This window comes from Hylaeus volcanicus, chromosome 6 (genome assembly GCF_026283585.1).
Source record: "Hylaeus volcanicus isolate JK05 chromosome 6, UHH_iyHylVolc1.0_haploid, whole genome shotgun sequence".
Lineage (NCBI taxonomy): Eukaryota > Metazoa > Arthropoda > Insecta > Hymenoptera > Colletidae > Hylaeus > Hylaeus volcanicus.
The window spans coordinates 15387762-15411312 of NC_071981.1; the positions used below are offsets into that span (position 1 = coordinate 15387762).

The following is a 23551-nucleotide window of genomic DNA, read 5'->3' on the forward strand; positions in this document are numbered from 1 at the left end:
CTTCGTCATCATTCGATTCTTTCTCCACAAAAATGAACAAACGTCAAGAGTTTATGTCAAGTACGTTACCTGTTCGGAAATCGTGAAAATTGCCTCGAAATTGATAAAAAAGAAGTCGTGGGGTGTGTATGGGTGTGAAGCTCATTGAAAACAAACGTGTGCTCGCGTTGATCTTCGGGGATAACCATAAACATGTCATCTGCTTAGATCTACTATAGCGAACGATAATTACACTCGTAAACCATGGTTTCACGGTACGCGAATTCCCACGAGTTTAATCGGAATGATTTATCGGTCGCTAGTCGGCGTCGTCTCCTCTCTGCGGCCTTCTCCGATTTCCTCGCGAAAAGGAAAATTGAAAACGGGTTCACGGAAGCATTCGTTCGTCGCTTGAAAGCGTCGAAGATCGCGCCGAACGAAAATCAAGTGGCCCGAGTTTGAAAGTGGAGCGCGTTTACCGACTGCGACCTTAGAGCAAACTTAATCCCGAGGCTGGTGACGTGTCTTCGATGAACAACTTTTAACGAGCTGGAAAGACTTTTGAGCCCTCGAATTTTCGTTGTTCGTTGCACGAGAATCGATCGAGTCGAGGGGCCCGTTCAGTTAGAAGATGGAAGAAAAAGTGTGATTCCTTTCTTTCCATATTTTCTTGAAGAGGTGCCTTTCGAAATGTTAGTCTCGAAGGATTCTAACTCTCGATTCTTTGAAAATACATTATAAGAAACGTTACATTCTTTTATTAGTGATTTTGTATCATAGGTAACTAAATAATATATTTTTTTTCATTTGAAAATTATTTGTTCATCGACGAAAATAGAATCTTAATATTTAGAAAAATATTCAACAAATAATTTACTCACTTTTCTGTGTAAGATAATTTCTTATTGATACGATGAATTACTCAAAGAAAAGCCTTTGATTTTAATCAACCCCCATCGGCGAAAATAACATCACGATCAGTTGAACGACTAAAATATTCTGCACAGCGGTTCGTTTTATTTGAAATAAACAGATTGTGACGTTATTTGAAGCCCGTATAATGAATCGTTATCGCTTCTGAAATTAGACAATTAGTTTTGTCGCTCTACGAATGAATTCTGGCGTGCAGTGCGATGGTAACGTGTTCAATTCCATTTCAAACGCTGCAACGGCCGAGTGCTTGTGTAACACGAGGACGTGTAACTAAATAAACATGTCCATTTACCTAATGGACGATTCAAATTTTGTTATAGATATTTGCGCGTTAATATTGCGCGCGAACATTGGAGCTGAATTTTCTGTTAATTATTTGCGTAGCAATAAAACGCGACCAGAGGGAGATGATCAAACGAAAACTCATGGCTTTCACGTGCACACCACCTGAAAAGTTTTTCAGCGTATCTCGAACTTTAAACTAAATGTATTCATTCTCGTGCCCATAGAGGCGTTTTAATGAAATTTGAAAACATTATCCTTACGTATAATATTATTCGAGCGTAACGTGGAATTAAATTTATAATTCTATTACTTTGTGAATTGTTAATTTGTTCAGATTCGTTGGGAAAACCATTGGGAAGTTTTGTTTCTAATCACACATTTTACTTTGGTTCTAATCGTGCGGAACTAAACTTTTAATAGATTTATAGCTGTAGTTGAATTTAGATGTTAAATGCTCGGAATTCTAGGAGGTACTTCTCGCTGAGAATTTGTTTAAAGAAATGAAAATAACTATTGAGGATAATTAATTTTCACTAGAAAGATATTTAGTAACGCGATTAAACTCGATAGTTTGCGATTTGCAAGTTATTTTCGTTTTCATGAAGAATAATTATACGATCTATTAAATGTTTAAGTTTTTTATATTTATTTAAAAAATTAAATTTTCATAATATATCAAGACTGCATTAAATATTTAAGCGAATCTGTATGTGTGAAATATTTCATTGTCTGACTAAATATCGAGTTATTTCACTTGGACTCAGCAGTTAGGTACTCCCATAGGTACTCCCTATTTACATGATTCCTATAAAAGTCAGTGACGTGGAATTGCACCAGATTGGAGATGTAAAATATTAATAAAAAATAAAAATACATAAATAAAATTGTAAGTAAATACTAAGAAGTGTCGAAAGCGTGTATTATTTGCGTTAAAAATGAAAGCAAGCGTGCGGCAATGTTATTATTTTGAAATGTGAAAATTGTTGCTCGTCAATACTGTACTGTCTACACCGACTGCAGCTGAAGCAACGAACGCGAAGAATAACGAGGAAAAACGAAAAACAAAATCATCGGTAGCTGTTGAACCATCGTTTCACGGATTGTATCGCTGCGAATAGGATTTCAAACTTTGAACGAATAAACAAACCTTCAACCTGTCTCTATACCTCCAGAAATTTCAATGGAAATTCAATTCGAGGAACGAATCATTTCGCGACAATGTGGCGATAATTCCGTGACACGTATTCTCGATAAAAGGATTCACTGGGTAAATGGATTCACAAATATTTATTAATACCCCTTTTAAAAAGTTTATAAATATTACCGAGTAGTTCGTGCTTCGATTTTCCTGAAATAATTCCAGATGAAGTGAATTGGTTCGACACAGAAGAATTATTTCTATAAAAGTACTCGTGGAACAAGCTCGAAGGAAAACAAATTATTTAACTCTCCTCGTTTCAGAGAATTTATCTCAAGTGTATCTAGAACATAACGTTCGAAAACAATTATTAATGCCTGTTACAAAAAATGTATACAAATTATTGAATACTACGTGCATCGATGGTCCCAAGATAATTATGGACAAGATGGATTAATTTAATACCCGTGAGGCAAGCTCAAAAGAAACTGAATTATTTCATTTTTCCCTTCTCAAAGAATTTATCTCGAGTGTAACTACCACATAAATTTCCTTTAATCCTTCGTTGTATCAAATTCCCTACCGACAGCTTTTGAGATTAATTCCACCTCTGCATAAAGGTAATTTAAGGCGTTCCAAAGTATCGCAGCTTCAAAAATATTTTATGCAAACGAATCCTTTGGAAAAGAACCCGTAGCATGCAACTAATAGCCCCCACCGAATCGCTAATGACTGACTCGAGCGATTCACGCGACTACAAACAAGTAATGAAAAAGAAACGAGTAAAAAATTGAGACATCATTTGACGAAAAATGCTACCAAGATTTCCGTCGTCGAGTAGGAAAAAAAAATAATGCGAGAGCTTTGGTCCTGCGAGTACGCGAGCAGCAAGAATGGTCAAAAGGAAAAGGCGCGCGCGTGGCTCTTTAAATATTACGGCCTAATTGACTGGCCGCTGTGAAGCTAACGGGGGAAAGAGTCTCGGTCTCTCTGAAAGCGAGACTTCTTGAACGTGAATTCAACAAGTTAACAGTTTCACTTTGGAAGACAAGCCTTTAAAGGCGGCTGCACCGTGCGAGATTCGCGAGGGATCTAGATTAAAGGAACAAGGGTTTCGCCGTCAAGGCTGCGCCGATACCGGGTCCCTCCCGCTCGTTTCCTCGCGAAGAGTGTTCCACGTAGGAAATTCCCTTGATCTTTCCTCGACTCTGCTTGGACGATAAGAAACACTTTGACCGGCGTAATACTGTACAACGTTCGAGCCCGATAGTAAAATGCACAGTGGGTGAGCAAATTATTAATTACACACGATAGACGTACATTCTCGGTAATTTTGGAACCATCTTACGCATTCAAACAGCGAATAGGTGCGCTACTATTTATATTTTTAAATTTAATAAAAATCATTTATTAAAAAGATTTTCATACGTATTTATTGAAAATAAAATTTCATATATTTGACCAGGACGAAAGGACTTATTCGCTTATTAGCCAATACTAAAAACAGCTCAAATCTTTTCGTAGGGACACAGAACGAATGTGCGGATTTTAAAAATATTCAAAATTTCCATATCATTCAGCTACCCTGTTAATAAGTGCTTCAATTTTCTCAACAATTCCCTAACACATTTCCACGAAAGGCTCGGTACAATTTTTAATATAATCATATCGCGAACGCTGGGAACCCCGTCGGGGCTAATCGGCGCGAATGAAAGCGTAATCGAGGCCGGAAAATATTAACCGTTCGCGTGCGCACGGATTCAGCGAGAGACGGAATAAATTTCACGTTTCGCGAGATAAAACGACGCGCGAACGGGGAAAACGCGATGCCGCGCGGGAGTCGAGATCATCGAGGGGGTTTCCACTCCATTATTCGCTCCCAGGTAACCCGTCTTTGTATTCGTACGATGTATCAGCGCGTGCACGTATCGCGGGCGAAATTTATGCGCTTATTTTCACTTGTATAAGGCAAAGGGGGGAGAGCGCGCGGACGTCCATTTATTATTAGCTTAAGTGGACTTAGCGAATCTGTACCCGGCGACAAGGCAGCTCCGAGGCACGATCCTCTAGCGCGAAACAGAGCTAAAACCGGGCAATTAACCGCATACACTGTAAATAAGGCAATCTCACTGATTCGAAAACCGTTAACAAGACGAATTTAATCGCGTCGAACGACGATCGAACGAAGCTAACAGAATGGGAACACTCGAATGGGAACGCATAAATATCCTTCGTGCTTCTCGAGGGCGAGCGTAAAACGCGGGAAGAGTACACCCGTCCAATTCCAAGGTTTTTTCCAGGTTTGATGACCGTCCATTTATTTCGCGCCCTTGTTCCGCGAGAATACGAATTCTTGTCCGTGGTAGCTATCTTTAGGTGAGGCAAACTATTTCCATCTTGCTCGATCGGGATTCGTTGGGGAACTTAAATTATTCAGGGAACGCGTTTGGACAAACCTTGTGTAGGACCTAGAAATCACTCGACAGGGAACCTATTTGGAATTTGTTATTCTTATGGGTGTTTAGAGTTTTTATAACTCTATAGAACTCCTGGTTTTAATTATATTAAGAACATGAATTTATCAGAACTAATTTATCCAGCATGAAGTTATCATTGATAATGAATATTATAATGTTTATAATACATTGCCAATGAATTCATCCAGCATGAATTTATTAGTGATAATGAATATTATAATGTTTATAATACATTGCCAATGAATTCATCCAGCATGAATTTATTAGTGATAATGAATATAATAATATTTATAATACATTGATAACGAATTCATCCAGCATGAATTTATTAGTGATAATGAATATAATAATATTTATAATACATTGATAACGAATTCATCTAGCATGAATTTATTATTGGTAATGAATATTACAATATTTATAATACATTGATAAGGAATTCATCTAGAATGAATTTATTATTGGTAATGAATATTACAATATTTACAATACATTAACAATGAGTATACCCAACATGAATTGATTGATATTGAATATAATAATATTTAAAATACATATTTAACGAATTTATTCGACTTGAATTTATTATGATTGTCATACAATACAATTAATTTCATCAGTATCATTTCCACGCGACTGGATCCCTCAGCGAAATTACGTGACAATTTCTAATGGCGAAACAACAATTTTCCATCGGCGATGAAGATACCAGCAGGCAGATGCATGAACAGACAAGGCCATCCCGATAGCATGGAACGTTACAAGCATCGAAGCGAAGCGAAAGATTCGGGATGTTTTGTACCGGAAACGACAGCGTCCCTATCACATTGACAGTCCAGTGAAGACTAGACATTGAATAGGACCGTTTATTTTGTTCTAGTAAACAGACGTTCGCCGTTGCCTGGAATCCAACGCGACTGAATTGTTCACGGTCGAATAATGGAACGTAGAAGCAGCCAACGATAACGTCGTGGACGGAAAGGAGCAAATAAAAAAAAATGTGTTCCTGTGCTTGACAGCAATGATACGATACACAGCCCGTCGAACTCGACCCTATGCTCTGTGAGAACGTGCAGATGTTTCCAGTAACTGAAAACGGCCGTTCCGACGATTTCAGCTCGGATAATGTATTCGCGATTAGGTCGATGGAAGGAAAATAGGTTGGATAATTCGCGTCGTTCTTCCGTAGAGTATAAACTCGTGGACGGGAGTGGTTGACGATTGCCTATTTTCTGGATAAATCGAGCGACGTAAGCCGCGGGTAGAGAAAATTCGATCTTTTAACCCTAAATTGATTTCTGCTGACAAGGTAACTTCTTGATCTGCTATCCACGGATTAGTATCGAAGGTCACATGCGAGGCTATTTCTGGGCGTGGAAATCCACCGTAACAATCTCATCTGACTTATAGAGTATCCAGGAAGCAATTTCCCTTCCAATTTTGAGCATTGTAAATTTTACGTTATACCCGATGTTACTATAGAAGACATTTAGCCAAATTCAATTTATTGTAATAAACTAGCATGTAATCGTTTTATTTTCCTTTGAATTCTATATTTTAGATAATCGTTGTTAGTAGTAAAAGGGAAACCAATATACAAAATATTCTGAAAGAAATTGTTCACAAAAAATGTTCGTAACTTTCTTAAGAAACAATTATCGAAGTTACATCACGCCCTGATTATTTCCTACCATTTTTGTTACTATAGAAATAAACAATACACTTTCAAATTTAATCAGAAAAAATTCGGATCCATTCTATGAATATCTTTGTTCTGTATTTAGTTATCTCTGTCGCTAAATCTATCGAAAAAGATTTCCCCTGCGCAACGGCTATCCTTATTCAGTCGACCAATCGACGTTACATTCATCTCGGCAGAAGTCACGCGCGCGTGTGTACGTGACTGTTTCGTAAGCTCCTACCTTAAATGTTGACGCAGGCCTCGATCCCTCAGCGGTCGACGACGTGCATCATTATCGTCGCCACTGACGTCCTCCCCAGACAGCGCGACGCAGGTCCAGGACGTCGCTGTACGTGATCGAACAACGATGGATCCAGCGTGGCTCGACGTTTACGGTCGACGGCGAGGATTAAAACATGCGTTCCTCGAACGAGCTGTCCTGGAAACCAAAATATGAATTTCTCTTTATTTATATTGTATTGAAATTTCGGGGGATCGATAAAAGGTGAATGTTCAAATAATTCGATAAGAGAATATAAATTTACCAATACTTTCGTGAACTTGTAAATCAATAATTTCACAATTTTTTTAATAATTTTACAAATTCTTCGATCGTATAACTCTCTCAACAATTCTTTAGTTCGTCAAGAATTTAAATAACGATATTAGCCATCTGAAGGCTTGATAGAAAGATCGGAGTAGTAACGAAATGGAAGGTGTACAATTACATTTGAAAAGAAACAACATTCCTCTTTAAAGAATTCTAATTTAAGATTAATATTTTTACAGTTCAATGGTACCATTGATTCTTGTGTAATACTTCAATGAACAACAATTTCCAAAGAGGGTGCATATATTCTTGGAAAGCATAAGAGAATAACTACTCATTTCCTTTTGAATCTTTAGAACCATTATTCCTACCCTTACACTCTTCACACTTTCCTTAAGTATTCTTTTCTGCTATTCATTATTGCTAGACTGCGGATCTTTATGCAAAAATTGAACCTAAATAGGAAATAATTTTACTCTGCATATATTATAATATGAACTTTACTTTCAACCTTTTTTATATTCTTGCATATCGTTTGCATTTTGTAGTTTCTTGCAGATTCAAATTTTCTATAAATGCATAAAGATCCGCCAGTCTAATAATCACAATATTCTCCAGAAAATATACAGCTCCACTCCTAGATAAAGTGGCATATCATCGGCAGACATTCTCTCTCAATCTTTACCCTACCACTCCCAATCGAAACGCCGAAAAACACCATCCTTCCTCTTTTCGTAAATTAAATTCACCAGATAACCAACCATCCGCTCGCGTGATTTCCAAGCCAGTAAAGACAGTTTCCCGACGTCATTGGATCGCGAGTGGTTTAACGGAGGCCCCCCAGGAGTCGGGGCAGTGACCAGCGCGGCGTTATCATCGCTTTAGCCGCGGCCGCGCATTATCGGCCGAGACACCTGCCGGAAATACCATTAGCGGCCATTTATTTCTAACGAATACCGAATCACGACGGCCGATAATCCGGTGTCGGGCGCGTTTTAGCCAAGCTGAAAGTACCAGCGAGCGGCGCGGCCTCGTTTTTCGCTGGGAGCACCGAACAGGACGCCTCGGGGTGGATTTAGTATCTGGGGTAGGGGGTTGATCCGGGACCGTCAGGCTTTGGAACGAACGACGCTGAAAGGGACGGAGTAAGAGGTGTGATAGCGGGTATTAGAGTCTCGCCCGATGGTCTGTCGGTAGTTCGTGTACTTTCGGTGGCGTCCGCCTCTCTGGGGTGCCAGAACTCTGGGCCGCGGTCAGTTTATCGCGCGACGAAGGGGGTGAGCTTCGACTCCGCGCAAACTACCACCGTTTTATAGCGGTTTTAGGACCGCCGGGGTACCAAGCGCTAACCGCGTCGCAAGAGGAGCCTTTGCTAATAGTTGTCTCCCAAGAAGAGCTCGCGGTGCGACAAGCAACGCACGGTTTCTAATGAGCTTCTGCGTTAAGAGAGTACTTGCAGTAGCGGGGACCAATTACGCTGTCGTTGCGAGTCCAGAAATGGTTGCATTAAGTCCGATTTCTGCAGATCCTGACTTTTTAATGGGCGAAGGTTTAGTTTAATTTTAAGATTGAAATTCTTTTTATTTTCGAACAGTCGAAATTCATGTCTCGTTATATCGTGAAACATGCTGTGAGGCGATGAAATGGGTAAGAAGTAAGAAAATAAATATGTTCTGTTATACAGTTTGAAGAAAACAGCAAATAAAGAAGAGAACGCACAGTGTGATATTTCAGCGATCTAGCGGGACGAAACTTACGTGGTCCAATATTTCGGAACCTATTAGGTCATCCACACACGAAACTACTCAAAAGAAATGTAATTGATTATAAGAATAATTGCCATCACTACGAATACTTTTACTTTACCTTTGGTTTAAATCTTTCATATGTTACTGAACATCCAAGGTTTGATTTATATTAAGATACACAGTTTGCAACATCATTATAATTAAATATAACTATTGTACTTGTCAAAGGAGTATCTCACTTCTTTTATCAAGCTGCATAATTAATATTTTGCAGTACATTAATTAAGGTCCACATTAAAGTGAATGAGAATTGTTAATACTATAGAATGAAGTGGAGAGGTACTTTTGTGACTATATGTACACATCATTGTAATCCGATTAATATAATATTAAATTTCCGGTACCGTGCGGTTTACCCGAATGTTCTGTTAAATCCAATAAATTATTCCTCCTAATACTTTATTAATTGTTCGCGCAGAACAAACAAATTTACATGTAATTTTGTAATTTGGTTATTTGTTTCTCTTCCGAGTTTAATGTTTAACCCTTCAATTGCGAATCCTTGCACTTCGCGTTAACTAACTGGAAGCCAACTTGCGAGATACCGAGGTGGTCGTCATCCTTGCATGCTTAATTTGTGCAGCAACAGGTTTAGGTGCTTGGAACCAAAAAGTCAAGTAGGTACGAGTTAGGCGAACTAGGTAGTCGAGGTTCAAGTACACAACGAATTGCTATCATCGATAGACTTTACGTCAATATCATTGTCGAAATTTTTACATTTTTAAGATTGAAAATCTTTTTATTTTCGAACAGCCGAAATTCATGTCACGTTATATGGTGAAAAATGCAGTGAGGCGACGAAATGGGTACGTAGTATCAGAATAAATATGTCCCGTTACACAGCTTGTCGTGAGATATCTTTTTATATTTTAATATCTTGTGATTGGAACAATTAAAACTTAATCCGAAATAATTAAACGTATATGATACATACAGTATCATTCAGTGTTCAATTAAATATTAATAACAATCACGGTTAGGAATAAATATTCATTCGAGACATTAATCGTGAGAAATTTGTCAATATTTTAATATCTGCTGATTGCACCAACTAAATATTAATTTCTGACAATAGTTAAATTAATTATTAACAATACTTATTATTTAAACAATGATGGGAAATATGATTACGGTGTGGTATTAATGTTTCGTAAATTCTTTTGTGGATGGATCCAACGAGCCTTCGAATCGACATGTCACGACATGTCACGCGGTTGTTGTTCGCCCTTCCCCTTCTCTACTTCGAGACGCACAAACAATCATTCGTCGCGAATAATATCGAGAACTAATGGCTGCGAACTGGTAATAAGATCTTTAGATATAAAATGTGCAAAGTGTAAAGTGCAAACGTGTAAAGTGTAGAGTGTAAAGTGCAAACGTGTAAAGTGTAGAGTGTAAAGTGTAAAGTGTAAAGTGTAAAGTGTAAAGTGTAAAGTGTAAAGTGTAAAGTGTAAAGTGTAAACGCGTTGATTATTTAAAATGTCTACTCCTCGATGTGCCACCACCTCCCGGCGTAACAGTATATACTGTTGTAGATTTTAGTGTCCTTGAAATAGTTGCTGGTGTTTTGCACATATGTTTCTAGGTTCGAATGAAAATTTTAATATTGTTAATGTTATAATTGTATCTATGCGAATAGTTCAATATTACTTTTACGAATATTCATACAAATATGTTTCTTCCCATTATTATATTTTAGAAGTACACTAATCCGTCTTTCTTTCCACGCACATAAAATCGATCCCATTAACCCACAAAGACTGCCCATAATTTCCTTGTTAAATCAAATAGCGATGAATCGCGGTTTCTAGTCAAACGATCATTCGTTTCGATGACAACGAGAAGCTTTCTCATTCCAAGACGATGAAACAATAGATCTTGGCACCCCGTCTTTAATATTTTAATTAATATTCGTCGCCAATATTTAACATTCAAAGAGCGTACTAATTGATTCGCCGCGATGTAAAATCGCCAATAGCCGGACTTCGGAGCAGATGGAAGCCAACTTCTTCTAATTCTCTTTTTCCCCCTCTGACTGTCCGTAGATTAAGGAAATCATCCTCTCGAGATGAAGTATTTGCGCGAGGACCGGCGGGTTAGGTGGCTGGGAATTTTTGTAGGCCATTAAGCCGGGACCGAATTGAATCCGATAAGAGGATAAAGAAAAATTTGTGACTGAGTTAATGAAGGGAAAGGGAGGATGGGATGGGATAGAATCACTGCAGAGCGAGGGACAGGTCTCTCGATGTCACAGTTTCGATGGAAGGGCGTTATGTTACTCGTTTCTCGCGCCACGAGGTAGAAATTGTCTTTTACAATTTTCTTATAGGCATCTACATGGGAAAGCTTAATATTTTAAGCCAGAAGTACCTAGCTAGAGAAAATAAACTAAATAGAGGGAAAGAAATTAATATCTCTCTAAACAGAGTCCCTTATTTGTCAACAGCAGTAGGGTGTTGGAACTTAACGGGAAGCGTACCTGTCAGGAATAATAAAAATTGAGAATAATGATCTAGGAACCCTTTGTCTGGGATACAGACATCTCCATAAAAATATTGTTATATTATAAAAAAGAAATACTTTAATTGACTTTTTCTTCAGTACATTCACTCTCCTTAACACTAAACCTACCGACGATCATTTATAACTATTTCTATCGTGATGGGACAAGCGAATAGTCTCAGAGACACTTTTTTCAATTAAATGCAAAAATATTTCACGTGAACCTAAATTGAATAAGAATTAAGAATTATATACAAAAATTTGAAAACCTCGTAAGTTTAGCGTTGATACTTCAAATCATTAACTTCCACGATCGTAAAACCATTGTACCAACTCGCAACATTTCTTGACATATTAAATTACCCACTCTACTATAAAACTATTTACCTTCTACCATTTTAACGTCCCGTAGGAAAGAGCAAACGGGACGAAGTTCCAACCAGAGCCACAGGATACGCGACGAGACCTTATGTAACGCGTTACGATCGTGGATGTATTTCTGGCATGCGTAGCAGCGGACGACAAAGGTGACCCTGTTAACGACCTTTCTTAATCCGACGATCTTACGCTCCGTCGAGCGAGGGTTATCACGCTCGATGAACTAATGAATTTTAATAATCGCGAGTGACGAACAAAGGGCCGACAGGGTCGCGTCGAGATCGAACGTTTCTCCTATTCCGTCGAGAACGTGACGGGAGTGTCGAAGCTGCGAGGGAATTTGAAAGGGAAACTTGGCGAGAGGAAACTCGAAAGAACTCCAGACGGATGAAGTAGAGAAACGTATTCTTCCGACAGAGCTGGGTATAATTTACAGAGAAAGTACCTCAAATACTATTTTTAATAATAGTTGGTAAATAAAGTGTTAAGTGTAGGAATGAATCCTGCGTGATTACATTGAATTATTTGTAGGGCTAGTTTATACTGAAATATTTAATCACCACATCGTTAAGTTGAAGTACTATCCCCCATAGTGTGGAGGCATGGGTAAAGTCATAGACAAAATGTAAGAACTTCTTCCAAAATTTAAATTCATTTAAATTTAAATTTTTGAACTCTATATGCACTTGATAACCATGGCTCATATTTTACAACAAACCCTGTTGCATAATTTAAATTTATACTAATTTTTTTCTTTTTTTAGTTTAGAGTCGTTATACTCAGATGTATAGACTATTCTCTTCTATTACGATCGCAATAGATATACAAACATCGATAATAAAATGAAATCGTAGATTAAAAGTGTACACAATAGATATGCAACTTCTGAGTCGCGCTACCAGATAATTAATAAGCTTCGCTAACAAGTATCCCGCAAGGATCTCCGGAACTCGGCGCTTACTCTCTACAAAAACAACTCCTCCCTATTTCTAAAATATCTCGTCGATAAATTCATGGAAACAAAGGTCACGTTTATATCCGAGCCAGCATCGTGGAACATTTTCATTTCCGTGGAGTCGAAAGGAAGAAATCAGCCCAGGGAGCTGTCGACTTGTCAGACGTCGCGACGAACTTCCTTTCATCGCTGCCGTGCATTTGCATCGCCTTTGGAAGAAACCGAGGGAACTATCCGAAGAACTTTCATTGTCGGACTCCGACGAAGTCGAGATCGAAACTTTTCTCCGTCTCCGACGAATGGTTTTAGCGCCACCGGATGAGATTGGCGGGGAGAGACAGCGGCCAGACTTAATCGCAGGGTTGGAGGTTGGCCCCCAACCCCTCTTCAAGAAACGAAACAAAACGGTGGATCGTTCACCTAACCATCCTCGATTTTCGTCAAACGAAACACAGTCCCTCTGTTCTGTCTGACACGAATGAACAATCGAACCGTTCACTGCACGAATCGATTAACTCCACTTTTTTGTGAAATCTTAAATTTTAGTGCAAAGCACTTGGTATAGTGATGACTAGACTGCGGATCTTTATGCAAAGTACAACCTTCGTGCACGCGTCTACAAAAATTGAACCTAAATAGGAATTTATTTTATTCTGAAAATATTATAACACGAACTTTACTTTCAATCTGTTTTATAATCTTGCACATTGTTTGCACTTTGTAGTTTCTTGCACATTCAAAGTCTAGTAATGACTTTTTTATATTTATATCAACTTTCCCGAAAAAGAAAGAACTTTTTTCGATGTTTATTTGAATTCATGTTACGAAGGAAATTTAAAAAAAAAAAACAATGTACGTTATTTCATCGCATTTCTCAACTTTTTGTTTTATGGAGTTAATTCGTAATAATTTGTGCAATAAATGGCTCAATTACGAGAGAGGTGGACGTTTCTAAAGCTCGGGGTCTCTTTAAATTACAGTAACACCTCTTGCGACCACGAAGACTGAACAGTAAGAATTGCACCGTGGACGGAAAACTCTGAAAACTTTCACTCTAACTGGCGAGCGCAAACAACGATTAGGTCGCAACGTATTGTCGTTCCGTGGCTGGGGAACTCGTCGGCGATCGGTGAAAAGCCGCAACGTTAAGCGAATGACCGCGTTGTTTCCGTAATGGGAAAACTCTGGACCGCGTCGATTCGATGGATGCCGTTGCAGCAACGCGAGAGATCGTCCGCGATCTCTCGTTTCAAATCCCAGGCGTCCGTGGCCTCCAAGAAAGAGGGTGATTCGCATTACTTCGACGGCAGGGGGGAGGGGGTGTGTGGGTCGTAATGCTGTCACCGTGTTACACGGACTCGAGTTGCTGTTGGCTGCTGGTCGAGGACAAGTGCCTTTGGTGGTCTCCCAACTATCGATATTCGTCAATCCACGGGTAGTTTCAAAATGTGTGTTAAAAAGAAACGATCTTTGATTCAGGCGTGCGATATTTAACCGTTTGAGTCCCAGGGGGTATTGAAAAAAACACTGTAGAAGAATCACAAACAGTGCAACCCTGCTTTCTCTAAACGAGTACTGGATTTTCTCGACATAATGTCTGAACAATGCGATCGCGCTGCTTGGGACTCAAACGGTTAAAATCCGAGAAATGCCAGAAAACTCGATTTCTCAAACAATTTTACAAAGATACGCTTCCATAAATGACTTTACGATAGGGCAAAGTCTGAGAGATACCGCAAGAGAGGACCAAATGCATTGCACGTAAGCTTTCAAATCGCATATTTATTTTTACATCCTGAGCCGATCCTGAGGGACCGATGGTCCTGTGTGACTGTAAATACTCGAAGCAACGTTTCTAACGACGATCCAAGGTGGTTACTCGAAGCGAGTAATCGGTGCTTTCCCGTGCGTTACGTCGAACTCCGGGGGCGACGTCGTTGCGGTCGCCGTCGTCCTAGGAGCTTTACAGATCGTCGACGATCAGGCAAACGAGAAAAAGAGAGTGCACGGATTGAGGTCGGGTTAACGTCGTTCGAAAGAAGCGGTAATTGCTTGATTCTCCTAGCTCCAGCGATCTAGTAACGAGCCGAGGAACCGCGACGAGTGGCCTGTTTCGTCGATTAATCTCCCAGAAATGAAAGTTGGCCGGTGATTACTTTGTAATTACTTTTGTAATAATCATTCGTAATTGTCGGATTAGTCGGTGGACTCGCGGGTATTTATGCATTCATGGCAAGTGTACATACAGGATTTGAAAATGTACAAGGATGTGTACTAATGCATGTATATGTAAAGAATGAAATTTAGATGGCAAAACATAATTTAATTCAAGTTTCTGCTCTTCATCGGTGTATATGAAAATATGAATTTTGAAAATATGAATTTGCATAAACATTCGTAATCTTTAGATTGGACTATATTAATGAGGCTCAAAGTGTTCCTTTATTCTTCGTAATTTTTCTTGATTCGTATTAATGCATTGCCAAATGTATATGTTAGCTATAAACATTAATTCTATATCTTCCTAAAATGATTTCATGATTTATTTAAGAAAAAAACAGGCAAATTTGAATCTTTCCCGAGTCGCACACTTTCGGAGAGCCCATAGTGTTGCACAATCCAAATTTCGAAGTTGTCAACTATAAGCTACAATCATAAATAATTAAATCTAAAGGCATAGAATTTATTTTTATATCTAATATTTCAAATTACTATAACGACTTAAGAATCTACTAAATATTTTGCTTGTTCTGTTCCAAAGATCCGTAAAGAATTTCATTCATCCCAGTCTTCGAAATATATTTAAAATTAATGAAGAAAAATAATTGAATAACGACAATAATAATAATTTAATTATGACTTAAATTCGTAACCTCCAAACGGAAATCAGTAATTTGTGATCTTTCAGGTTTAATCATACCCAATTGCTCGTTAATTGTTCCCATTGATTTCTGCCTGCTCGATAACCATAATCGTGGATTACGTTTTGCCGAACGCCGCTGGAAACGGAGACTTTTTAATAAAGAACCAGAGCATACCCCTTTTGGACCGAGAACAGTCGAGAAAAATTCAATTTGCCTGCCAACAAGGATCTACGTATCGGTCGATCGACGAAGAGAGCTGGGTATTCGGTGGCTCGTGGAATTTAGATTCCGTAACGTGGCCGCGATCAAAGGAGCATCGAGGAACGATTTGCGCGGCGAGAAACGAAATTTTTGAAACGCGATTCCGACGTTCCGTTCACGCCAAATCGATTATTGTTTTGACGAACGATCTAGTCGTAACGGAATCGTTTATTAAATAATGGTGTCAATCGTCTGATTGCTTGAATACAATCGATTTGATATACATATAATGATACATAATGTATAATATTATACAGTCAGTTCGATAAGTATTCGTATCCTCTATGACTATCGAAGAAATTCGTCTAATTAATTGAATAGATTCGATGCTTACAAATTCAGTATCCTCTATTAACATTGTTTCCTTTAAGACCCGGAAAATATTTTTTCCTCGGTTTCTTTAATAATTTCATCGACTTTACCATCGTTCCAATTAGTTACATATTTCGGAGCCTCTAAATATTTTGCTGCTGGATGTTGGCATGTTCTAACCCAAGTATCGAAAATCGGGAACAATGGAAAACTATTCGAACGAGTCCTGCGAACCGTTCACCGACTTCCACTGAGAGCAACGTCCTCCCCCGCGGAGGACAACTGCGAATTCAATTTGTCGGACGACCGAATCCCAACATCGAACCTTTTGAAAATGCGGAAGAGGATCAATCCCACGAACGATGAAACGATCGATCGCTAGAAATTAATCCCGAGCTCGATGGAGGCCTTCGTTGTCTCAGGACGAAATCAAAGGATGTTTGTGACTCTGAAAGATTATTAGTCGATTAGAAATATAGCAAGGTAATAATGGAGATAGAACAATGTATCTAAATTATTGTCGAGACGTATTCCATATCATTCTGGAACGACGTCGAATGTAACTGGGTTAATGGAGTCGCAAGATCGAGTTATGTTTCTTCGTCGAAGGAACGAAATGATATGCCCTTTGAAAGCGTTGACCTTTAGTATTTTATTCTTACTCCGATCGCTAAGGTTGATCCGGTTGATCAGGTCTCTCTGTGTAGCGATGACATTTGAAATTGAATCCACTCTGTCGACTATAGGTCGTCGGCAAGAATTGAAAATCTGCAGTATTGAGAAGCAATGAAAATGTGGTTGAGGAATAAATAAAAGTGAATCTAAGATCCTCGTGGCGAACCTGATGGAACAAACATAACATTGGACGAGTGGTTTGTTGTATTTTATAAATAATTGAAGTTAAGCAACGGTGCTACGACCGAAGTATGTGGAATTAAATTTACTAATAAGAAGATTATGATTGATAGCGTGGAAAGCTTTATAACCACTTGATAACCATGGCTCATTTTCTACGACAAACACTGTCGATGCAGTGATTGATTGGTCACGGTTGATCAATCATGGGGCAATTCAGGTTGCTTATTAGCGCTGGAAAAAATTAATGAGAAATGGTGAAGTGTCATCGATGCTGAAATCTCCTCGATGAGGATACTCCAAAGGATAGTGGATATTACATTGACAATGCATTTGTGCAATATGTACATTGCTCCAATTTATGGAAATGTAATTTCTCCAATGTAATTTAATAGAGAGATTTTAGATTAGAAAATCTTAGGCAACAAGAATCGATTATTTGACTCAGAAAAAAGAGTAGTTTCTTAAAATTGAGTTTGTTTGATAAATCTGGTTCCTGGAAAGAGGGAAAGGGTTGTTGTCACAAAGTATTAAGACTTACAAAAGTACATTTTCTAAGAAATACCAAATTTCCTGATATCCTACAAGTCGCCACATCAAACTTCACTTACTACAATATTCTCAAAGGGTTCCAAATGTGGTTCAGGAAACGTTTCCCGACAAGCGACCAAATTCCAAAAGAAGCGTTCCAAAAGAGGACCGATGAAGACGTCCCTTGTCCGTAGAGCGTCGAAACGGGTCTCCTCGATGGTCTTGGGTTCGTCAGGATCTTTCTGGCGGGACAAGAAATCCGAGAACGAAAGATTCAATCTGTCGAGCACCGTGGGATCGACTTCTCCGTGACTGGGTTAGAGCGGCGCGAGTTACGGGACGGAATTTCGACGCGTGAAATTGAAACCCCGACATAGTCGCACCTCGTAGTCGACGAGGCAGCCCCTGTCGCTCACCCAGATGTCCGTTTTATTCGCAGGCGCCGATGGACGTCGAGAAACGCGTTTAAAAGAGCGAATAACCGAGTCCGAGCATATCGAAATTATCAGAATCGGAGGAAACCTCGTTTACGGCGTAGTGATCTCGGTCACCAGAGAATCGTAGTGAATCATAGCGAATCAGGGGAGGAATAAACATCGGGGTAGTCGTAAAAGCGTCGCGCTTGTCCCCGTGAGAATTTCCAATTTCTTTCTTTCATCGGCTTTTTAGGACTTTCCATCGGGAGAGGGAAACTTTCGAGCGAACGAGTCACTTCGTCTTCGGAATACGTTTTTCTAAAATACCACATACATACGGAGTGAAAGTGACACTTCTTCCTGGTTCCATTTTTGGGATTCTTTTTAGCTTGAAATCTTGTTTGCTGGGGTGCTGACCTTCGATAATATTAAACATGTTAAATTGCTTCGTTGTAAGATTTCTTTTGGAAATTAATTTCGAGGATGTGGATGAAAGTATCGAATTTGTCGAGTACAGAATGTTTGTATGTATCTTGAAGAGTAGGACAAAATTTTATTTATGTGGTAAGAATCAGGCTGGATACCTTTCTTCACGATTAATGGTATACCTGTAATTCTATGTAGAATGAATCTGTGAAAAAGAAAATTTCATGTTGATATTCATATTTTGTGACCACTAGATTATTATTACTATTATAAACTATTATAGACTTCTTGTAGATACATGTATACAACATAGTCAAGCTTAAATAAACGAATAAAGTCGTCGATCAGTAATTATTAATAAATAAAGGTTATCGATAGGTTATAATCATCAAGTAACCTAAATTAAAATTTCAGAAGCGAGAGAAGAATTAATTAAACTCCTTGGTAAATGAATATGATAACAGAGTGTCAGAGAGAATAAAATATAACATTACTTAATGTATGGTTCATTTCAATTAAATAAGATTGTTGTCTATAAAAATTGTATGCACAAAACCATTTACGTCTAATTCCTCTTAAAACCTGCAGAATCCGATCAGGTGGATGCCATATGTGATAAATTGCACTCCACAAAACTAAACGATCGTCACGAGTGTCTATCGCACTCTACTATTACCAACGAGGAAGTTTCGATGTAACTTCGCGCAAATATCCATTAACCGAGTCTAATCTGTCTAATCTGGTGAAGTCTGAGACGCGGTGATAACAAGACGAGACAACTACACATGCGGCTAGATACACATTGTAGCTGGTGAAGTAAATTTTCGAAAATCGAATCACCTAGCAAGCTCAGTCTTCAATTTGTCTCTCTATTGGACATATTTGACAGCGCTACACATTCTTGTTTGGAAAATACCAAAGGGAACGAGTGTATGTCGATAAGTCACGGAGGATCCGCCAACTTAGAGACAACGTTCGGGAAAAAGCTTCGAAGCTGGAGAGATTAAAAGTCATTGCTCGACGTACTTTTTCATGCATAGTATGAGCAAGCTTTCATTTCATATTTTATCATACGAAAGTGAAAAGGGGTATAAAAGGAGAACTAAACGTTCGTTGCAATTTTAAAGTCGACTTTAAAGAGGAATTCTTAATCGTAGGAAACATGTACATAATTTACGCGTGAGAACAAGAATGCATTTCAAAATTTCTTTCAAAAGAGGAAATATACCCGCACTACGAACCTTTCGTTTATCATTTCAAACGTCGAGGTCATGGCGGAAATTAATTATTTAGTTTTAATTGATATAGGCACATTTAGCCTCTAGACAACAGAACGTTCATTTAATTTCTCCTTCCACAGGTTAATTAACCATGGCTCTCCAGAGAGGCATTATTTCCCATTCGAAATACTCCTTTTAAATTCTTCCGAAATAGCGAAATGCCCCAGCATTGGTCCTCGCGAACCTCTCATTTATTATTATATACCGCTGTGATTTTCACCCGAATTTATTAATGTCGTTTCAATCGATACAAACCATAACTTTCGCAAGACAAAGCGTTCGTTTAAATTCTTTTCTGGCGGGTTAATTAAGCATGCCACTCGAGGGAAGCATTCCTCCTCGTTAAAGATACTCCTGAATTTTTCAAAGAAGGAATGCCTCAACCCAAATCGCCGTGAAACTTTAATTTATTATTCGAAACGCGGCGGCTATGACAAATGTCTTAACTTTGAATGAAATGATCTATAACTGTGGCATCAAGATACCTCTTTGACGATAATTAAAATTAATGTTTAATATTATTCGAAGCGTGCTGGCTACGACACAAAGGCCTTTAAATGTCTGTTAAATTTATGTAGACTGTGACATTTAGATAATCATGGATAACCTGACTTCCAGTAAGTACACCAACACTAATCCTTATGAAACTGTAATTTATTATTTGAAGCCCGATGACACAATGCCTCAAATTCGTTTAAATTAACATAGACCATACCTTTGACACCTAAATAATCACTAACGATCTGACTACTGACGAGCATCCCTTCCCGTTAAAAATACTCTTTCAATGGTTATCGAAAAAAGAACTGCACCAAGTACAAGTCACTAGTTTGTTGCAACGGCGGCTGTGGCCCAAGAATCTCGCATGACGTCCAGGCGTCGAGGAGCAACAAGAGAATCGGGTGCACTGTTCGACGTCCAGTCGCTCAGCCTGTTGACAAGTATCATTCGCGGAATGCTCGAGCGTCGGTGAACGCTACAATCCTCGGGAACTCGGGATCCGGAGGAAAACAGGATAATCCGTGGAGCAAGTACACGAGCATAGAAGTCGTGTTTGCTTCCTGGCTTCCCAAACCACGAGTAACGAGAAGTTGGGTCGAACAGGACCGAAGATCCCTTTCTCCATTCACGTGCTCTAGACTCTCGAGTAATCCACGACACTGTGCATTCGACACCCTGGTTCGAGAGATCGACGAACGACGTGGGAAGGAAAGGATGCTGGAGGAAGGAGTCCTGGCGATCGTTCATCGCGTGAAGGTTATGGCGCTCACGATTCGACACTTTATCAGACTAATTTAAATTTATTCGAATAATTTGGAATCGACCCTGTGAGCTGTTGTTCGCAAAATTCTGTAATTTTTGAACGAAACACGGGAGCATATTCTGTGTTAATATTTGTTTATCGAATGCTTTTGTGACAGGGAACGTTGTAATTCGTGTTTATAGTCCCTGGGCATTTATTCGGTATCAAAACGTTTTCGACCCTCTGTAAGCTCACTTTAGTAGATTTGTTCTTTAGTGATTGCATACCAGTTTATTCGTATAAATAATAGAAGTTTCTATTTTTACTAGGTATGCAAATTTATAGTTTCACAGATTCAGATAAAGAATTGAAATTGAAATGAAAGTATGTGTTATCTTCCAAACAGGGTTATTTTTGGAATCGTACACATTGTCATACTTTTTTCCAGATTTTCACTTGTCAAAAATCCGTAAGCATTTAATTATTACCAAGTCATACAAATTCGTATTACCAATTCATATAAATACTTTATGTCTACTGTTACCACAAAACAAAACTACCAAAGAGAACTTACAAAAGGTCATTGACCGAATAAAAATCCAACGACTGAAACCACAAACATTTACTTCCTACATTATTCCGTCTTGCAGCTGTCGAGATTAAGAAGCCTGCGAATAGGCTTTACGAAATTGTGCCAACGATCCCCGAACCATCGAGCCCGAGCAACAAGTTACACACCAATGACGAGCGTAAAGGACTGCGTTTCTCTCGCGCCGATCGCAGGGAAATCTGCCCAAGAAACGATCACGATGGACACCGACGCGTAAACATCAAATCCAACGGACAAATCGATCCCAAGGATCGTTCCAAGAATCGACGTGTCACCGGGCGACGATATAGAGCGAAACGTGTTCCAGAAATAAAAGGCAGACAAACTTTTCACTGACGAACCGGCGTGGACGCAACCGTTGCGTTAGGTATGAATCCAGTCGAAATCCTGGAAACGTGCCGGACGACCGTGGACAGTCGAGATTGTTCAAGCACGAGACACGAACATTCACTGATCGCGGGGTGGTAAACACGAACTCCGGCTATCGGTGTCCGGTCGAATCGAACGGAAACCGCGCGATCTTCTGGAGCGACCCGGTGGTCCGGAGTACCGTGCCAGTACTGGTACTCTGGAGTTTGTTATCGAGTAGCGGCGAGAGGGAACAGCGGGCAGGGTGGTGGCAGCTCCTCTTGGCTGACAAGTAGACAGAGTCGGTATCACGCAGGCGCTGGATAACAGTTCGCCTCGCGATCACCTACGTCCACCCCCTTGACAACCTCTCTGAATCGGAGTGTTCTGTACCAGAGATTCTCAACGGGGACCATGTGCCATTCCTCTGGAAACTATTTCTTTATTATATTAAATAATTCATGATAAAGGGAAATCAGCATTCTTGAATGGGTATGTTCTGTATCAGAGATTTTCTATGACGACCATGTACCCTCCTCTTCTTCCAGTAGACCCAGATGATGGGTATTGGATGAGATTGGTCCAATGGTGAACATTTATCTAAAAAGCATTTTTTTACTACATAAATAATTCATGGTAAAGGGAAATCACCATTAATAATTAATATTTAATGTTTCACAACAATCGGTTTGAAAGATCAGTTGAACAATCAGTTCATTATCATGGACTATGTCTAATGTCCAATGTTTTATTCCTTCTAATTAATTCTTTTAATTCATAATTGTTCTCTCATAGTCTCGCAAAACTATTTCATAACGTGCAGAATATATTCCAGCTTGGCTGCTAAAATCAGAATTCATAGAACCAATGTACAGGAATTTATATTAAAGTATCCATTTGCACTATAATGCTCGTGGCATACTCCCAACTATAATAATTTTACACAGAAATTTCGGGTATTTGAATCAACGTCCTTAAAAATTCCTGAAACTATGCATCGACGCACGAAAGAGGTCTTGCGCAAAAGAAAATTCATTTAAGTAATTAAAAGTAAAGTAACCGTGAACTTCCAGGTATAATAGTTGCGTTGAAAAATCAACCTAAAAAATTTACAGACTTCGCGAACACGCAAGAGTTGGAAAGATTGAAAATCTAACTAACTAAACTAACTGATCGCGAACCGCCACCTGCTGTACCATACTTAATGATTTTCCGCGACAGGCTATTCTTTTTATTATCAGGAAACTCATTCATTGCTTCGTGACGCACTAAGACCCAATTGTAACGGAATATTTTTTTGTTACTACAGTAAAACCTTATACGCAGAAATTTTTATAACGATAAATGCACGGAAACCATCCCCACTGCGGACCACTAATACCAGCTACGGCTCCTGAATGTTGTCCCTGCTAATCTAAATCTAATTTCACTTTACCCTTTAAACTTTACACTTTACACTTTACACTTTTGACTTTATACTTTACACGTTTGCACTTTACACTTTACACTGTGCACTTTTTATATCTAAGAGGAATGGGAGTTACTGACATTTCGATTTTACGTGATGACAATGGTTAACATCACAAAACTTTCGAAAACGTTTTGTTGTTACGGTTAATGTGCTCCACCCTGTATACATAGAGCAAGTTAGCTGTCGCGCGACGTTACTCGAGAGCCGATAACCCGAGCTGCGACTATATAGGATCATAATTATGGCGA

The 23551-nt window shown here is 39.0% G+C and overlaps 1 protein-coding gene across 7 annotated transcripts in view; it reads right to left on the minus strand.

The window, feature by feature from the left end:
* LOC128878186 (5-hydroxytryptamine receptor 2B-like) overlaps positions 1 to 22025 on the minus strand; it is a 174570-nt gene extending 152545 nt beyond the window's left edge. For 2 of the 7 annotated variants that reach the window (XM_054126186.1, XM_054126183.1), the window contains exons 1-2: positions 21811 to 22025; positions 6735 to 6932 (exon numbers count right to left, since the gene is read on the minus strand). The gene's annotated coding sequence lies outside the window, so the exon portion shown is untranslated. Of the gene's footprint in view, positions 1 to 6734; positions 6933 to 11740; positions 11769 to 17589; positions 18153 to 21612 lie in introns of those variants that run through there. The other 5 variants (XM_054126185.1, XM_054126187.1, XM_054126184.1 and 2 more) reach the window with 5 other exon arrangements.
* Between the last annotated feature and the right edge of the window lie 1526 nt (positions 22026 to 23551).